The sequence below is a fragment of the Ambystoma mexicanum genome, chromosome 7q (assembly GCF_040938575.1).
Source record: "Ambystoma mexicanum isolate Mex_15411 chromosome 7q, UKY_AmexF1_1, whole genome shotgun sequence".
NCBI classification, from domain to species: domain Eukaryota; kingdom Metazoa; phylum Chordata; class Amphibia; order Caudata; family Ambystomatidae; genus Ambystoma; species Ambystoma mexicanum.
In genome coordinates, this window is record NC_090941.1 from 386,968,186 (window position 1) to 386,988,249 (window position 20,064).

A 20,064-nucleotide genomic window follows, 5' to 3' on the forward strand; every position below is an offset into this window, starting at 1 on the left:
TAATGCAGAAGGGGCTTTTGACCTTTGCAGCCTGTCTGCTGGTAGCTCACCTATAGTTTATTTAAAGCTCCTAGCACGTATACTAGGCTGCCCATCTTGTACCAAGACTGTGCACCCGCTCTTAAAGAGGTTATGGCTGAATACAGACCATGTGGCCCAGAGATGGACACCTCTAAGCAGAAGAAAATAGAAAAACCTGCAATATTTCCCATATAAGGAGCAAATTAACATATTCATGTTATTGAGGTGCTCCTTAATGGCCTTCATCAAAACAACACATGCACAGACATGGGAAAAGCAAAGGTATTGCCAAAAGGCAGCACCCACAAAGTTATACAAACAACAGACCAAATACGATTCAAACAAACTAAGGTCTCCTTTAATAAACCTGGAGCTCCCACTGTTGTCAATGGCACCCTAATCCTGCCAAATCATGATGCCAAAGATCTTTCGATATATGAAGTAGCTCGTGCCTCAGATAAACAAGGGGTGTGGGGTAGAACTATTCCTTGCCTGCCGTGATTTATGCACCCACGAAGGACCCGGCCAATCTGATTCCAGACATTAGAGGAAGTCCTGAGTTAAATTTTGCACTGACTATCTCGGCAGTAAATCCAGCTATACCTCTTTCTAAAAGGTTTTCCGTTTTAGAGAACGCCTCAACCCTTGCTTCTCAGTCTAATCCATCGGCCTACACTCATGTCATTCGCAAAGACACCCTTGGGGAAACTATATCCCCTAAGCCTGGCTTCCCTGTCATCCGCAATGATCACCAAATGGGTGCTACTAACCATAATAAAATACCCTCCCAAAATAGTACTGGGCACAACCTGGAAGGACATGGGCCACTCAGCCTGGCTTAACATGTGACACTGTACACTAATTGTGTATGCAGCTGCCACAAAAAAGCTGACCCTTCTATCTTGGTCTCTGAAAGGAATTGCTTTACAAAAAGCTACTGAGGATTTATGTCACACCTCAGCAGGACTTGCCAACACATTAGACTGTAAAGGAGTGGTTTCCTTCCCCTACAGAAAGGGACCATTATAGGGGTTTGTGATGACATGGGCATTCTACACTCATTTTATGTGAGTTCTGGGCAAAACATTAACACAGGCAAGTTGACCAATTCAATTCTGCCGACCCCCAATAGGGAACCTGTCATCTCTCTCTTGCTTAAGGTGATTTGCAGTTATGAGTCTGCAAAGCACCTAAACCACATGCAGAGAGCCACTCCAGACAATCCATTGGTGAAAAGAATTTCTGGTGCATACACCCATAACAATCGGGTTCACAATCGATGTGGTGAAAACTCTGGCTCTCGAATTAACCAAAACGCCTTTCTGCAGACACAAGTAAAACGTATGGCACATCCACGTGCCCCATCTACCACAGGGAGCTTGAACATACAGCCATTAATTAACTAACACAGCTATACACTTTATTATTACTTATCAGTATAATTATTATGGTATTTATTGAACGTGGAACTAGCTTCAAGAAGCAATGCAGTGCTTTACAGAGGTATACAACAATACAGATACATTACAGACTGCTTTACAGAGGTATACAACAGTAATGATGCATAACAGAGTGCTTGTTAGAGGTACCAACAGAATAGACATACAGCTGGGGGTAGGATTCGGAGGGGCACAGCTGTACAGGGTGGTGGGGAGGAGACAGGGGCGACGGGACGACCTACGTGTTGATCAGGAGGTGCATCTTGAGTTCTTTTCTGAATTTTAGGAGCACGAGGGAAGTCTGATGCTGATGGGGAGGAGGTTCCATGGTTTTGGGGCATAGGAAGAGAAGGCATGTTTTCTGGTCCTTTCCTTTTTGCAGCAGCGGATTTCAAGTCTGCACATGTCCTGGCATCTGGTAGTGCACTCTCCAACAGAGATGCTGAGTTTCTCCATGAGGTAGCTGGGTTACTTGACCGCGACTGTTTTATAGATGATGCAGCAAGACATGAAGGTGATTTGTGCATGCAGTGGGAGCCATTGAAGGTCGATGAGGGCCGGGGTGATGTGGTTGTATCTGTGCGGACCCTTGATGAGGCATGACGTGTGGGACATATTGAAGGAGCTTCGCTCAGAGCGTGGATGCTTTTCGGTTACCCAAGAAAACATAAGGCCTTCCTCCTTTGACAAAATTAAGATTACCATAAAATGCAGAACGCGGGTTGAAGGTCTTCTTGCTATGGATCTCACATCTTTACTCCCTGCCAGTTGACAGATATCCCTTCTGTATAACTGGAAGGTGGATTCACCGACTGTCCCCACCTTACAGGCTTCTCTTAAATCTTATAACACGTTTGCAGACTTATCTAACAAGTCTTTACAATCAGACACTCTATGCCCCAATGCAGGACGTCTGCTTCAGAACATAGACTGACATCTTGGGCACCATACCAGCTTTCCCTGTTCCGCAAGGTTGTTTCCAACCGATATCTTCATCTCCCATAACATCAGAATTGTCTCCTGGAACATTGTCGGCATTCAAAGTAAAATGGTGGACTAGGACCTTCAACAATGTTTGTGCCGGTTCCAGATTATTTGTTTCCAGGAGACTTGGATGGTGGAATGCCCTTACAAACCTGGACATACTATCGATTTCATTCCAGCTGTTAAAATGTGCAAGGGTCACCCGAGCAGAGGACTCCTGTTATTGATAGATGTTAGTCTAAATGTTTCTATAGAAACTATTGGGACAGGCCAGAATGACTTAATGTATCTTGAATTGCAGTTTCTAACAGGGCGCTGTAATGTTTATGTCAGATGCAAAACACATGACGAGAAAATACTGGTACTTGACAATGTCAAAGCATTTGATTTTCAAAACAATTACTCTGGGCTTGAACTGGCATGTTTTATTGATAGCCTGGTAGCTAATGAAGATTACTGTTGGGGTCTTCCTGACTTACAAGTGCTTATGCGCCTGCTCAAGATGTAGCTTCCCTTCTATTTTCACTGGGGTTCTGAGGGTGCAATGGCCATCTTCTGCCACTGCTACATTTAGGAGAGGGAACAAATGACCTGCATCAAATATCTCTTGGCAATTTGTGCCATCATTGGGGGTTATCACTCATGTTCAGAATGACCACGACCCTGCTGCCTGACTCTTGACTCAAACCTATTTTTAAAAATAGGGATCCACATGGTAACACATTCCAATGATGTTACCCTTACTAATAACTGCAGTAGACATCATTGGGCGGAGATACCCTTTACTACTATTGCTACACCACTTTATGAGACACTAATATTTACTAGTGAGGCCCATTCTTATGGAGTACAATTTAAGTTCTGCTGAAAAGTGTTCTTCATCTCTAGTGAATAGTATTTCTCCCTTTGGGACTAAGCCTATTATAGGGACTACTCATACAGCTAAGCAATGTAATGGTTTACTTGACAAAGAGCGTAGAACTACTAAGTATGCCCTTCTGACAGAGATTAAAACAAAGACCCAAATAAAATTCCACTTCTCCATACAAACTATAACAATTATATTCTACAGATGAAAATGGCTGCAGAATTTGATAAGTGGGAATCTCTTGTCTCAGGGCGAGAAAAGAAAGGTCCCAAAAACGTTTGCCACATCATTTCTGATATCCATCCATCATATCAGGCTTGTACCATGAAGCTGTACATTTCATTTCTAAAAGTGATTGGTGTGTCCATTTTAACAAGTTATATAACTGTGTTGCTGAGCATGCAAATGTTTCTGCTGATGCACCAGATTATTTACTAGGAGCACAATAACATTTCAGAAGTAGAGGTTTGGAGCACTCTCAATACACAGAAATAGGGCAAAGCCCAGGGCCCAGATACAATTCCCATTGTTAAGGCAGAACCTGCCGATTGGATCACAATTTTAACTTGTTTTTTAAATGATTTTTCTCAGTAAATGTTGTACCAAACAGCTGAAATGGTGCCAATTTTTAAAAAGAGCGATCACTCCCTGCCTTGTAACTATATGCCTGTTAGCAATAATAATAAAAATAATAATAATTAAGCGTTTATATAGCGCTACGAACCCTCAGGTATCTGAGCACAGCTTATTATTGCCCACGGTGTGTGGGGCTCAGTGTAGCTAAAGTATATGGCAAGATATTTTTAACTTGGCTAAAAAAATGGGTCCAAGAAGAAAAAAATATTATTACTGAATTGCAAGCTGTCTTTGCTACTTGTAGCCATTTTAACCACATGTTTTTGATTTTAAAGAACGTGCCTTAATATCTTGTTTTTATAGATGTTTAAACTGTTGTTAAGTCAGTAAACTGAAATGTATTACGGTCCATTTCAATCAAGCTTAAAATTCCTGATAAATTTTAAACCCCATCATGAGGTTAAATAAGCAAAATATTGCAGTGATAACATTTAGCAGAATGGCGAGGTCACAGACCCCTTCGCTTTGCCCAATTGGTTGTGCCAAGGGTGCATACTCGCCCTTCGTCTCTTTCTTTTGAATAAAAACGATTTGGTTTTACACATTTTAAATTCCAATACTGATGCCCCTCTAATAGCTAAAACAAAGGCTTGCATTTTACTTTATGCCGACAATGCGGCTCTGATTTCTAAGACCAGAAGGAGTCTGCAAAAGCAAGAGGATTTCATCCTTGGCTTTTTTAAAAAAAAGTGTCAATCGCCAAAAAAGACATACAAGTGTAAAACGATTATCACCCTTGATTGAGTTATTTTACAGGAGGTATCATGTCTATTTAGGCATAAGGTTCCAAAACGATCTAAAATGGACCTGCTAAAAAGCTGAAAGGAAACTCTCCCTGAACACCGCACAAAAGCACTTTGCACTTTAAATTCTCATTTTGGGAACCACACCCTGCTTACTGGGCTCATGGTCCTCACACCCAAGGAGGTCCTGCTGTGCTTTAGGGAAGTGTGCTCTGGGGTATGGATGGCATGGACCTTCTTGCCAATTATAAAAACACATTTTCAAGCGAGTTTTCGCCCTGCCTCAGAGTACTCCTTCAATTTCATTATGGCAGAAGGCCGGTCTACAACCGGTATGTTTTATAGCATGAAGCAAACCTCTTCTTCCTTGGCTCCACCTCCATAAGGTTGCTAAATTGAGCTTCTGTAAAGAAATGTTCTGGGATGTGATAACGTTGTGGGCTTGGTTTCGCCATGTATCACCTGTAACGGCCACACTAAATTATGCCCATTTCATGAATAAAGACATGATTACTGAAGAAATATATTGAGATGTTAGGTGCACACTCAGCATTCTCTCGATATAAAATGAAATGGCTGCATCTGTGGCCCAGGCTTGTTTTTCTGGTTACATTATTCATAAAACCTTACTCGCCCAGAGAATTATTTGAAATTATCTTTCCTGTTTACAATAGAGCTTTGTACATGACGTTTCGTTTTCTTTCCAGTTGGAGAGCTTACTAACAGATGCTCCAACAACTTTTCTAACTGTTGTCCATATTCTATGAAGACCATTTCACATTTCTTCTTGGAATGGATTCTTCTGTTTTTTTTTTAAATTTCAAGCCTGCTCTCTCTGTGACGTTTTAATCATTTGTAATCAACATCCTGTAAGGATGTGTTATTTTCTGTATGCATGTATTTAGCTAAAGGTTGGTGGGTGAGATGCAAAAATTAAGTGAATGTATCTAAAATCTAATCACAATGGGCCTCATTCCGACCCTGGCGTTAAATAAGACGCTATTAGTGCCTTTGTTGACGCCGGTATTTTTCCGACTCCACCATGGTGAATGGCGGAATTACCGACCCATTCCAAGGTTGGCGGGGCGGTAATTCCCCATTCACCATGGGCCCTTCCCCATTCCCATTTTTGCCCCCATAGGGCTCAATGGTAATGGGGAAGGAGGTAATTACGGTACCGTAAATTACGGTACCGTAATTACCTCCAAGGTCCCTTTGCGGGTTTGTTTTTTAACGCCTGCAAAAAGCAGGCGTTAAGTACCAACCCGCAAAGGGAACTCGGAATAGGGCGGTAAGGGTTTAACGGCACCTTTCTCGTTACCGGTGACCGTTAACCCTTACCGCCCTACTCGGAATGACCCCCAATATGTCTTAAGAGGTACACAACAATGACCAATGGGGTGAGGTAACACTGAATATTCTCTAATATAAACAAGGAGTAAGTAGTGAGAAACACAATTGAGCACAGAAATACTTTTGTGTGGGTTCAGATCATATAGCACTGTGGTTAGAGGTTCCCCCTGCACATCCCTCAACCCCCACTAGGCAATGTAAAGAGATAGGAGGATAGAGCAGGTATTCAGGAATGGCAGTATTGAAACAGAATATCAATCCCACTTTCCCCCTTTCAAACACAAGAGAAAACAGAATTGACTGTCAAGCTGTCAGAATGGCTTTTATAGTTATCTTGAGGATGGACTGGGCAAAAACCGCAAATATGGTCAAAATTGCTGAAATTGTTATACATTCTTATGGGAGCAGCTTTGGATAGTTGCACGCAAACACAAGCAATGATTTAATCCCAAGGAAAAGCTGTGGATGTTAGCTACAAGCAGAAGTTGAAATTGTGTTTCTATCACTAAAACTGAGAGAGTTACAGACGTTTTAGTGAAGGTCGTTTTTTGAGATAGGTGCAAGAATGGAAAACAGGAATGTGCTTTTAAAATTGACAAATGGGTTTCTTACACTAGAGGATGACTATGAACAAAACGAATACCCCACAGGAACACAGTCACTTGATCAGGGTGTCTGCCTTCTAAGGAAACTCACCTTCTTCAGATAAGAAAAGGATCAGCGCAGAGATAGTTTTAACAATACTAGTTAGGAGAAAAATAGGATGGTTTGGAGAGAGGTTTCAGACAATGCAAAGATACTCCTAACAATACAGGTTCTGAATCCAAGATAGGATGGGTCTAGGATAGGGATAAGACTATGAAAAGTACATATGCTAGTGACACAATTCTTCATATTTATACTCATTGGATACATTTTTAAATGGGACCGTCAGTTCTGGTCAGGGGATTGGATCTGGTTTAGGAAAGACGGCTGGGCACATCGGACTCGGCAGGGTCAGCAAGACGTTCTGGTCACAGCACGGCACAGGACTGGACAGGGTCAGCAAGGCGCTCTGGTCATGGCATGGCACAGGACTGGATCGGATCTGCCCTTCTTGGTTCTGAGGATATTTCACTTCAGCAAGCAAGCGGTAACAGCACAGCCTGGCTGTATTATGATGCTTCCCCTTAGGCTTGTGGGGTTCTGTTCTGGAATTTGAGGCCTAGCTGAGAATGGTTCCGCTATGCAATAGGCCTTTTGCTTTTGCCAAGTTTCTGGAGTCTGGAGCAAGGAAGATGTAGAGTTCTGCAGCAGGGTGCTCTGCCACTATCAGGATAGTAAGTGAATCTGTCTGCCCTTATGAGTGGTGGGCTGTCTCTATTAATGCTATGAAATGACATCATAAAGGAGTGTGTGGACCGGCTTAGCCTAGGCTTGCCCCTTTGAAAGGTGATTGGGTCAGAGTCTACTCTCTGCCGGGATAGGAGAAGAGAAACATAGTGCCATCTTTATGGTGCAATTTTATGAGGCTGAGAATCCAACCCTAGCCCCTGGAACATGAAATCTATTTTTGTCAAAAAACATATTTCCACATGTGCAACCTCTATAAAAATCACATATACAGATTACATATTTTACAGAACAGCTATTCCTCAAAACCCTGTAGCTGTGGGATCTTGTCTCTGCTTTTCACAGAATTCTGCCCTTTCCACTATGAACACAATGTCCATTTTTTGAGCAATTTTCTACAAGTGTGCGTGTTTAACATGGGAATAAGTGAATAAGGTTTCACAATTATAGCAGAAATACATTTTGCGTAAAATCACATTTCTTGACATTGCTGTCCAGAACATGTCACCCAGTTCTGGCACCTCTTCACCCATGCAGTCAGAAATTATATTAACAACTCTGTTATTTTTATATTTTTCACAATTTTGACTAGTAAGTTATCAGTCTTTTTTAAAATATGTTCTTTGTCCATGTTAAGCAACAAATGTATATATATTTAACATGTGATACAGTTTTATACAAACGTAGAAAACTTTACACATAATAACATCAAACATTAGTGATCTAAAAATAGTATTCGATATACAAAATATAAAACCGTTATACATAATAATAATAGTATCACAACAGATCAAGATCAATCCAGACAGAACAGATAAAATCATCTCCAGGACTTTTAAATAATCATGTACATATACATGTAATTCATCCATATGAAAAGAAGAAAAGGAGAGAGGGAGAAAAACAACCTCGTCTTCCTACCAGTATAATTAATCACCTTCCATACTTGCATTGCCCATCCATTTATTACAGGAAGGCACCTCTATACTTCAAAGGGGCCACCCTTGTACTTCTTTTCATGCAAGTGACAGCCAGACGCCACACCTGAAAAAGTGCTAAGGGCAGTTTAGGGTTTAAGGTATTAACACATTGATACCAAAGGTCTACCTGTTCCATATATTCGATATTGTGGACAAACTCACCAAGATATTTTATGTACATTGCTCTCACCCTACAACATTTCGTAAGCACATGACAAGCCGTCTCCAGCTCAGCTGGATGTTCACAAATCCTACAATATCTTTCTGCTGCTTCCAGACCCATCTCTGGACCATGGACCGCTAGGACGGGTAAGTGATTGAAGTGTAATAGTAAAATAAAGCGCCTCAATTGATCCGATGGGCAGAGATTTAGGTATGGTTGCACATTCATGTAGGTATAGAGTACAAAATTAATAAAACTGTAACTTTTCAGGCTACTCAGATGCATAAAATTACTCTGCCAATCTCAAAGATTTAGGTGTCTGTGCATGCTGGTAAACAGATATTCATTATCCCTGCCCCACTCAGGTGACCAATTGATTTCTTCGAACACAGTGTTAATCTGGGTTTCTAGTTTTAACTGTCTACCCGCCGCAGTGTCCTCTTTGATGGTCATGAGGAGCCTGTTTGTAGGTCTGTTGTTAAACCTGATGTAAAATTCCATCCTTTTCCTTAAGACCATGGCCTTAAGGGATGAAATACCTAGCTGTAGCCTAATTATGGCCATGAGGATAGATTGAGGAAGGCCGAGAATTTTTCTCCAGAACTTACCCTCAACAAGTTGTAGCAATCCTAGATTCATATTGATCAGGGGGTCTAAACCGTACATGACCATAGGTGCCAGACATTGAATATACAACTGACGTGCTGCCCATATTGAAAAGCCACATTGTTCACGCGTGAACTTGTATATTAGTGCTGTAAGTTGGGCAGCTTTTGTTCCTGTATACATGTGAGGTAATTTCCTTTATGGTCAAATTCAACACCTAGGTATTTGTACGTAAAAGTATATTCAATTTCAATCAGACCCACCGTCATGCGAGGCCTAGCTACTTTACCTGCGGTATATAATAATAGGTTGGTTTTACTGTGGTTAATGACAAGTTCATTATTCTCTGCATATCGCCATAGCTGGTTAGCGGACCTTAGGATCCCACTGAAGGTGTGATCCAAGATCACCAAATCGTTTGCATAGGCCAGGATGGGACAATGGCAGGTGCCTATTTTAGGGGGACAGTTGTTAATCCCAACCAGGCATTTGGGTACATCGGACACAAACAAGTTGTAAAGGGTGGGGGCCGTCACACATCCCTGCTTTACCCCTTGCATCAGAGGGATTGGTTTGGTTACAGCACCTTGATTGTCTAACCTTACTTGTACCGTATTATTGGTGTGAAGAAGCTCAAGGTAGAATAGCAAAGATTCCGGGCAGCCCAATTCCCTCAGTTTGTTCCATAAAAGAGAGCGATTTACCAAGTCGAAGGCTGCCCTGAAGTCTACATAAAGAGCATATAGTGGAGGGTTGGCATGGACCAGAGCCTTGCTTCTCAAAGCATTCATAACGAACAGATTATGTGAGGTAGAATAACCAGCTCTGAAACCACTTTGGAATTGATCTAGTATACCCGCACCCTCAGTCCATTTTTGTAATTCCTTGAGGATGAGAGCAGCAAACAACTTCCCAGAGCAGTCCAACATAGATAACAGCCGATAATTCTCTGGTTCGGTTCTGTTGCCTTTTTTAAAAACTGGTATGATGATGGCGGCCTGCCAGGATAAAGGAATACGCCCCTCCTACAGTATTTTGTCAAACAGAATTTTAAGGAGACTGGCCCAGAATGGTGGGTTATTTTTCATCACTACATTAGAAAGGCCATTCGGCCCTGGGGCTCGAGAGGTGTTTAATTCCTTAATTCTATCTTGTAGGTCCGCGATAGAAACATAGAACGGGGGAAAAGGGTTTTAGAGAAGGTCGGGATGTAGGTCTTGTTATTAATTCCCAAATTACGTTTTTCCATACAGGCAATCCATTCAGCACTGCCCATAGGGTTCACCATATTAGAGAACTTCTTCCCTTTCACCTCCCCTATTACAGACCAAATATTGTGGGTGTTTTTACTACATAATGTTCTAACCGTATGCTGCCATCTCTCCAATGTCCTGTATTTTTAATGTATTTTTAGCCATTTTTGATAAACAGCCTTCAACTTTCTTGTTTTGGAGGCTGTGACCTCTCTGGAGTGCACCCCCATTCTGACAAATCGAATGTCGCCTCTGAGCTTACGCTTCCTATCTCTAATTGCGCGATCATATATTACCTCTTGCAGCACCTTCCCCATCATTGACCGTACTTTACAAGAACCGTGTAAACCAGAGAAATTACTAATCCATCTCTCGATTTCATCGGGTGACATCTGCATAAACAAATTTGACTGATCGATCCCCCATTCGCCAGAAGCTTTAGAGGCCTTTAGCACATTTTTCACCAACCAGGAGATTCGATTTAAAGAGTGGTTAGTTATAAGGTCACCCAAATTGGCCACATTCACCCTGGGGGTACAAGACCCCAGCTTCAGCATCAAGGGGTCATGGTCACTCCATTCACATTCCCTCACCTCCATGTCATGGACAATAGTTGAAATCTCAGCACTGGTAAAGATATAATCGAGAGTACTCTCACTTCTCCCATTTTTCCACGTATGCTTTCCAGGCCTATCACTTCTTGTACGCCCATTAATTATTTTGAGGTCCCAGCAATCAAAAAAGCCCCTCCAGCACTCCCCCTCATTATCTGTGAATGCTTGTTTCGAGAGACTATTATTAGATAGATGCTGATTATTACTAGTACCCCCCCACAATTAATCCAGCAATTTAGATCCCTAGCCACAATGACATAGTATTTATCATTGGTTAACTTCCAATTGCTCATGAGATCATCCAGGGCATCTTGTATATGCTCTCTGTGCGTTGCACCAGGAGGATTATATATATTAATTAGCAGCATTTCTTCCCATACAGCTTTTACTCTGAAGGGCATAGCAGCTGCACATATATAATTGCTCTCCACTGGGAACACTTTACTGTTGATCTTATTCGACACTCTGATAGCTAAACTCCCATAGGGGCATCCCCTCTCTCCCTTCTTAGCCAAGGTATGGTAGATAAAGTAACCATCTATGGCCTTCGGATGAAACAGCCAGGTTTCTTGCAGTAGCAAAATGGGATAGTTGTTAATAAGTGCAAGGGAGCCCTTATCTGTGAGAAAATGTTGATGGCCATGAGTATTCCAGCTTAACAAAGAATAATCTCATGGTTGTTGTAAAACCCTGGGTAGCGAGTCCGCCAACCATTTCAGAGTGTTTTGGATGTCCACCAACTGTACTTTTTCTCCGAATGGTTGGACAGGCCTGCCACCCTTATTCTGAGATGCAGCGTAGTCAGCACTCGGAAGAGAGGGGTCTTCCTTCTCTTTACAGGCATCTACCTCTATACCCACTTGCATAAGACATTTTTTATGAGTACCAATCAGTTGGGCTGATGCCATGACACAGCAATGGAGGGCAGTGACATTGGGGTTACATACATTAAGTGGTTCCACAAAAGAGAAATCTTCCGTACGTATAACACGTAGCTGTGGAATCAGATGTAATTTAGTCAAGACCTCTGATCTTGTCAACCACTTGTCCCTTTTCTTCTGGTTTAAGTTTTTAATAATGCAGATTTTACTTGCATTAGGGTCATCAATTTCCGTTGCCTCCAGGGAATTAAGCTGCTCCTCTTCCTCAACTCTCCCATCCCCGCATTGAGTTGAGTATTTTGTAGATGTGTCATTCGTACTAGATGAGAGATCAGATTCTGGATCTTCCAGGATCGTGCTAGTGGCTTCCTGCGTTATGTCCGGTATAATCCAGCTTTTTAGAGTCCCTGCTCCCTTTTTAGTGCGCTTCTTTGTTGTTTTCCGGCCCCTTTATTTTGCTTTTTTAGATCAAGCAGCTGGAACATTAGTGGCTGGTAAAGGGGAAGCAATTTCAACCGCCACATTTTTGGCAGCCTCACGCCTTAGTTGCCAGCGTTGTTTCTTAGTCAAAGGTGCTTTCTTACCGGTCTCCTCAGGTTCCTCCAAGTTACCCGTAGCCAACGGGGCTGCTTTATCCCGATCCCCCTTAGGGGCCAGCAGTATTTGCGGCACTTGGTCCATGTCCTCTATAGGGTTAGGAAGCCCTAGCTGTATTATAGAGTTGGTATGGATCCTCCCACACAGTTGTAATAGAATTTTCAAGGCAAATTGAACCGAGGCCATTGAGGCTTGCAATTCAGAAATTGCCGCATGGTTTGAGCCCTCTCTGTTACCACTCACTCTCCTATCAGTGTGCTCCAATTCATCAGGCTCAATATAAAGGTTTGGAGAAGCCGATAATCGTCCAGCTGTTGGGGCCACAGGTAAAATAGGGGTGGGGTGAACGGGATGAATGCCAGACAGGTTTGAGGTTGAATTTCCTGTTTGTTTGGGGCTAGTTGATTCCCTGGAGCTCTGCTGGTCATTCTGAGCAGCATTCAAAACTTGTGCTTCTACCATTATTGGTCCGTTCTTTCGTGGTGTAAGGGGTTTATTCAGAGATGCCATCGATTTTTGAATTGATAAACACAGGTCGAGAAGTGAATTATTAACAATATCATTGAAATTAGTGGATTCAAGAGCATCACTATTATTATGAAGGGGCGGAGGTGCAGGATTAATATCCTCAATTGCTGTTTTATCAATAGTAGGAGTTACTTTTGGTGGATTTTTCCCGAACATTGCTGGAATAGTGCCTTTATCTGTGGCACCACCCGCCCCATTTGGGGTTCCATTCTTTCTCCCTTTGGATGATGGATTATCCGTGTTCCTGGCCTTGCCTTTACGCAAGTCATACCGGGATTTCACAGACTTTGTTTTTGCCATTATGTTGGATCAACACCGCAATACAACCACTCCTATAAAGATGCCGTGAACTTAACAAATGCTGATGACAACGCACTATTATACTGTCTCACCTGTATGAATAAAGGTGCTCACTCAAAACCCTTATCAGTTTTCACTGGTACACAGAGCGACCAGAGGGGATCAAAGAGGATAAACCTCTGCAGTCTCCCATCCAATAATAGTGCCACCAGCGCCAAACAGTCGCACAACAGTCACCGGCCTTTACCCCAGTCGAGCTTAATGCCGCAAGGGTGGTTGTGTCTGCCTCTTGAAGTAATGGAAAGGTCACGTGCTTAGTCACGTGCCCGCAGGGCAGCTCCACCTCCTCCAGGAAGTGAAGTGAACGTTCCCAGCAAGAGCCCCTTGACGGCTCGCAATGCCGGAGTGTATGCAGCAGGAGGTAACGTTTGTTTCAATAAGGCAGAAGCAGATTCCTTAGCACAAAAGCACTTGCCGCTTGGGCGGTTCTGCCTTTTGAAGTAATGGAAAGGTCACATGCTTAGTCACGTGCCCAGAGGGCAGCCCCACCTCCTCCAGGAAGTGTAGTGAACGTTCCCAGGAAGAGCCCCTTCACGGCTCGCAATGCCGGAGTGTATGCAGCAGGAGGTAACGTTTGTTTCAATAAGGCAGAAGCAGATTCCTTAGCACAAAAGCTTGTTTGGCACCACCCCTAGGTCTCTCCCTGGAAGCCCAGGAGCCATCCCCCATGTTTGTTCCTTGCAGAGGACATTTACGACTGTCTTCACACTTCGAATTTCCTGAGCTGCAGCTTGTCATTGTTCATTTTGCCTCTGTAGACCAGGTTCTTTCCTACCCTGTAATTAACACTTCTCCGTGATTTCCTGAAGGGGGGAAAGACCTTCCTTCTGTGTGAAAAACCTGTTATTCAAGTTCTGCAGCTTCAGCCAGGTTTAAATGTATTGATTAATTGTTAAATTATGTGGCCTTTTCCTTAGCACAAAAAAAACTTGTTTCAAATACAGATAGAATTCTCATTCAAGATTTAAAACCATGGGATCAAACAATTACCATATGGGTTACTATCAGTAACAGGCCTCTTAGATTGCAAACATTTGATTTTAACTTTATACATGTTAAAGTTTAATCAGGCAGTCCCCTGACAGCTGTCTTCACATTAGCCCTCTGCTGCACAGAGATTTTTGACAGATCCACATGCAGGCCACTTTTGCTGTGAAAATCTCTCTATGCTTTCAGCCTTTCAGGACCTTGTAAGTTCACAATGATTTCATAACTAAGTGATTTGTAGCTCTCAGTAAGAATTTAGAATTTTTTGAAAGGTGTTTTGTACCGGCATTCTGAAGTTTCAGCAGCAAAGAAAAAGAGATTTGAAGCAATCTTGGAGTTATATTTAGCAAAGCACTACTTTTTCCTTCTGCACTCCATTTTCAATTGTTGTGGAGCCCAGTGACACATTTCAGTAGTGAGAGCTCTGTTCCACCACATGTGTCGCAGATTGGGCAGCCATCTTTTTGTGTGTGGAAAAGCATGATTTACAGGGGTTTTGGCACGCACAAGGGTTTTGCGGCCATTTTGTTGTTTCTGGCACCATCACAGCAGAGTGATGCAGCAAGCAGTGCAAAAGTGGGTCAATACATCCCACAGGGTCATCCAGGTCTGCTAGTCCCAAGATGCCTTGCCTGCTCAAAGAACCAGTGAGTATGTATGAACCTAATCTTGATGTGTTAGATTGGCTGGGTACATTTGAATACACCTATGGGCTTCAAGGTATCAATGGGAATACTTTAATTCCTTGGCTCATGTCTAGGCTCTCCCTTAATGTCTGTGATGCTGTAATGGAGCTGGGTGCCATTGAGAGAAAGGATTATGAATCATTGAAGCTGCCATTAATAACCAGATTTGGGAAAACTTCTTACCAATACCTTAAGAGGTTTAGGACTACAAAGAGGCTGATGGTACCCCTTGGGCTACCTGGGAATGTGAATGTTTGAAGAACTTAGATGATTGGGTTAAGGGTTACAGAGTCAACTCCTTTGAAGGAATGAGTAATCTTTTGTTTGTTGGGATCTGTTTTTCATGCCTGCTCTCCTGAGCTGAGACAGCATGTGGCTGACTCAAAAGAGATTGATCCCAAAAAGTTATCACAGGTTGCTGACTTGTAGGTAGCAAACAGGGCCACTCAAAGGGACCATGGGGCAACTCACAAAAATTAAGAGGGGAAGCACCACAAAAAAGAGGGAAACGCGAATTTGAATTCCAAAAATCCAAAAGAGGGCCACAAACATAGCAAGGGTAACATCCATGGGAAATCTGGTAAGTCTAGTTAAACCTCTGGTGCCAAACCAGAGGGGGGTTTAACAGAAACCCCATTTCAGAGAACATTTGGGAAATGTTTTGTATGTGGGTCTGTAGATCATGTGATAGGGGAACCCAGATGTAAGGGTAAACCTTCAGGGGTCCACACTTCCTCATTAGCATTCATCTCTGAGGGAGAAGCCCAAATGGCAAGTCCACACTTTCAGTTACTGGCTGAAGACTAAATTGATTTTCAAGCCAGTGTTACTTTAGTGTATCTAGGTCTGTGGGAACAACAGAATGTTGATGTGTACAACTCCATTTCATATAACACCAAAGAATATTATAAGGACAGTGTTCTTATAAATGGATATGAGACCCCTGTAATTAGAGACACTGGGGCAAGCATTACAGTGGTTGATGAAGGCTTTTTCAAACATGAGGATGTAGCTAAGACACCCAAAGTTCTCAATAAACCTGCAGGAGGCCCTATCCAAATGGTTGTTATTCTCCCAACTCTCATCCAGTACAATAATATGACTGTTAGAATACCTGTCAGTGTACAGAATGAAGTGCCAGGGAGAGTCCTGTTGGGAAATGATTTGAACACTCTTGGAGTTGTATCTAGTACCCCCAGGCCTCCCAGCAAAAAGAAGCAGGAGCAAACAATACTGGCCAGAGTGGCAAACTTAGGAGACTCTCAGTGGGAGGTTGAGGAGATGTCCAATACCTCCAGTCGACAGGAGGGCCACCCTTCTATTTCCAAGCAAATGAAAGAGACTAATTGAGAAACACAGGTATCTGGGAGAAAGCAAGGTCTTAAACCTAAACATGTTCACAGGACAAGGACATCCCCGAGAGGACAGTCCCAGGACATCCCAGTGACCCCTTCCCCATCTGAGGCTGACTGGTAGGACCAACCAAACTTAGAAGAGACAGTTACCGGTAACACAGAGCTGGAAGAACACCTTCCCTGTGTTGGAGATCTGATCCGAAAGATCTTCCTGGGCTGCAGACTTTACTTGCAGCGGGTGGACCTTCTAAGGCAGACTTCAACACAGGACAGAGAGAGTGTCCTTCTCTAGAAGGGCTGAGCCATCAGGCAGCTTCCAAGCTGGAAGTGCAAGAGCCAGGAAAGAGTAGGCTTTATTGGGAGGATGGCCTCCTCTACAATGAACCAATGGAGTCTACCCCAGGGGACTACAAGAGACTGGTAGTACCTCAGGAGGTAATGCAAAAGTTCTTACAGTTAGCACATGAGATTCCTTTGGCTGGCCACTTGGGTTTCAAGAGGACCAAAGAGAGGTTATCTCTGTACTTCTACTGGCCAAAGATGGGGGCTGATGTAGAGAAATTCTGTAAGAGCTGCCACACTTGTCAGACTTCTGGCAAGAGTGAAGCCAAGAATGTGGCACCTTTAGAGCCCGTCCCTGTGCTGGGTGTCCCTTTTGAGAGGGTGGGTATTGACATTGTTGGTCCCCTAGACGCTCCAACTTCTTCAGGCAACCGATTTATATTGGTTGTGGTAGACCATGCTACCAGGTATCCTGAAGCAATACCTATGATAACTGTTGCTGCTCAGGCAGTGGCCAAGGCCCTCCTTGGTATCTTTAACAGGGTAGGTTTTCCTAAGCAGGTCATCTCTGACAGGGCATCAAATTGTATTTCCCACTATATGCAGACCATGTGGAAAACTGTGAAATGACCTACACATTCTCAACAGCCTACCATTCTCAGACAAATGAGTTGGTGAAGAGGTTAAATGGAACTAAGAAAAGCATGATAGGTGCTTTAGAGGAATCCCTTAGAAGAAAGTGGGACCTTCTACTGCCATGCCTTCTCTTTGTTTATAGGAAAACCTCTCAAGCAGGGGTTGGGTAAATCCCCTTCAAACTTCTCTATGGTCATCCAGTCAGAGGTTGTTTGGCCCTTATCAAGGAAGGGCTGGAGAGTGATACTTCTCTATAGCCAGTGAGAGTCTCTGACTATGTGCTAGGCCTCAGGAAGAGGATGGCACTCATGATGACAGAAGCCTAAGATAACCTGAAAGCAGGTCAGGATCTGGTCAAACATTGGCATGACCAGAAGGCCAACCTGGCGGAGTTTACTCCAGACCAGCTTGTTTTGATTATGGTACCTACCAGGCAGAGAGCCTTACAGGACAAATGGACTTGAGCCTTCAAGGTTCTGGGTAAACTTTGAGAGGTCAATTATTTAGTGGACTTTGGCAATCCCAAGGAGGCCCCTAGGGTCTATCACACTAACCGTCTGTAGGTTTATGTTTCCAAGCCATATCTAGGAGCTTTGCTTCTACCCTCTGATCAATAGGAGGAGGAGAGTGAGCCTCCCCCAGATCTGCTCAGGTGTCGACCGTCAGACAAGACAATTGAAGGAGTAAAACCCTCCTGAGATTTGACTCTGCAACAATAGGAGGAGTGCAAGGATCTGTTAAATTAGTTTGCCTCCCTGTCCTCACTAACATCAGGCTTGACCCCTTGGGGCTAGCATGATGTTCTCACTGGTGACAGTCTCCCTGTCAAAAGCAGGGTTTACAGAAAGTCAGATCATGTACGAACCCACATAAAGGAAGAGGTCAAGAAGATGCTTGATCTCTGGGTTATTGATCCATCTACAAGTCCATGGGCTAGTCCAGTGTACTAGTTCCAAAAGCAGGAACCAAAGAGTTGAGATCCTGTGTGGACTACAGGGCTCCTAATGCAGTCACCACGACCAATGGCCATCCTTTATCCAGGACGGCTGAGCTGTTGGACACACTTGGATCAGCAAGTTCCTCAGCACATTTGACCTGACCTCATGCTATTGGCAAATAGCTCTGACAGACCATGCCAAGGAGAAAACTGCATTTTTCACCCCAGGAGGTTTCTACCAGTTTAAGGTAATGCCTTTTGGACTAAATAATGTACCTGATACATTTCAGAGGATTGTGAATCAAGTTCTGAATGGGTTAGAGGACTTCTGCATGGCATACTTGGATGACATTGCAGTGTTCAGCCCCACTTGGGAAGAGCATCTTCACCACCTAGGATTTGTTTGGCAGGCTCTCAAACAGGCCCAACTGACCATAAAGGCTAGTAAATGTCAATTCGGTAAGAGTAAAGTGGTCTACCTTGGACATGAGGTAGGAGGTGTGAAATAAGGCCATTGCCTAGCAATGTACAAGCTGTACAAGACTGGGACACCCCTACTACTCAGACCCAAGTGAGATCCTTTCTAGGTCTCACTGGGTACTATAGGAACATCATAGAGAACTATGGGACCATAGCTTCTCCCTTTAATGTGATCTCATCGCCCAAATTTCCCAAGAAGGTCAGGTGGAATAAGAAGTACACTAAGGCTTTTAAAGGACTCAAGAAAGCACTTTGTCAAGCTCCAGTCTTGAGAGCTTCTTACTACAACCAATCCTTCACTGTACAGACTGATGCTTCTTACACAGGCATAGGTGCAGTTTTGAGTCAACTGAAAGAGAAAGGTACGGAACACCCTAGCTGCTTCATCAGTAGGAAACTGAAGGACCGTGAGACAAGATGGTCTCTGAGGAAGTTAGGACATACTTGTATGGTTCTACATTTGTTATTCAGACAGACCACCAACCCTTGGGGTGGTTAATACAGATGAAGGGGGAAAATCCAAAATTGTTACGGTGGTCCATCAGCCTCCAAGGTTTTGATTTCACCATAGGTCAGGTGTAATCACCAAAATGCTGATGGTCTCTCGAGAACATATGATTGACTGGATTAGGAGATTCATCCAGGATTGGATTAAATCCTCCTGTCCCTTAGTCTGGGTGGTATGAGTGTTAGGGAGAATTCTAATTTCTGTGCTAATTCCCTTCAACCTTAGAGAGCGACAAGCTCTTTTTCTGGACTTTAGGACTTGTTTATTTTAACCCTGGAGTGAGTGAGCCCTTTTTCTCACTCTCTCGTGTGTTTTGACCTGATTTGGATTTTATGTTTCCTTTCTTTTTGCAGTCTGACAAACTCCATAGGCATCTACACAATCTACTTGTTGTATGGTGACACACAGCACCTTCAGTGCAGCGTCACAGAGAAATCCTTTAGATTTCTCATACGGTTTAAATACCTTCTCTTGTGAGAACTACGGTTCCCAAGAATAGTAAACTGAAATTGACTTTACCTTTTCTCAGTGTAGGTCCAGCACACACCATCTTATTTGGAGTGCTAGAAGTTATTTAGTAGCCCCTTTTTCCTACCTAAGAAAATGTTATGTTACCCTCACAACTTTAAATGGCTGGTGGCAGTGGTTTAATGTACCTACCATTGTGCTTTTGTACAGCAGGCTGAATCCTCACATGCAGTATAGTACCTATGGGTGACCATTTTGTCAAAATTGCCCCGGTCTTCTTTTTTTTCCATTTTCAGTTTGTGAGGTTTTCTTGGGTTTTACTCTGCGCAACAAACCACGTTTAAGCCCTTTGTTCATGTTGCCTTTG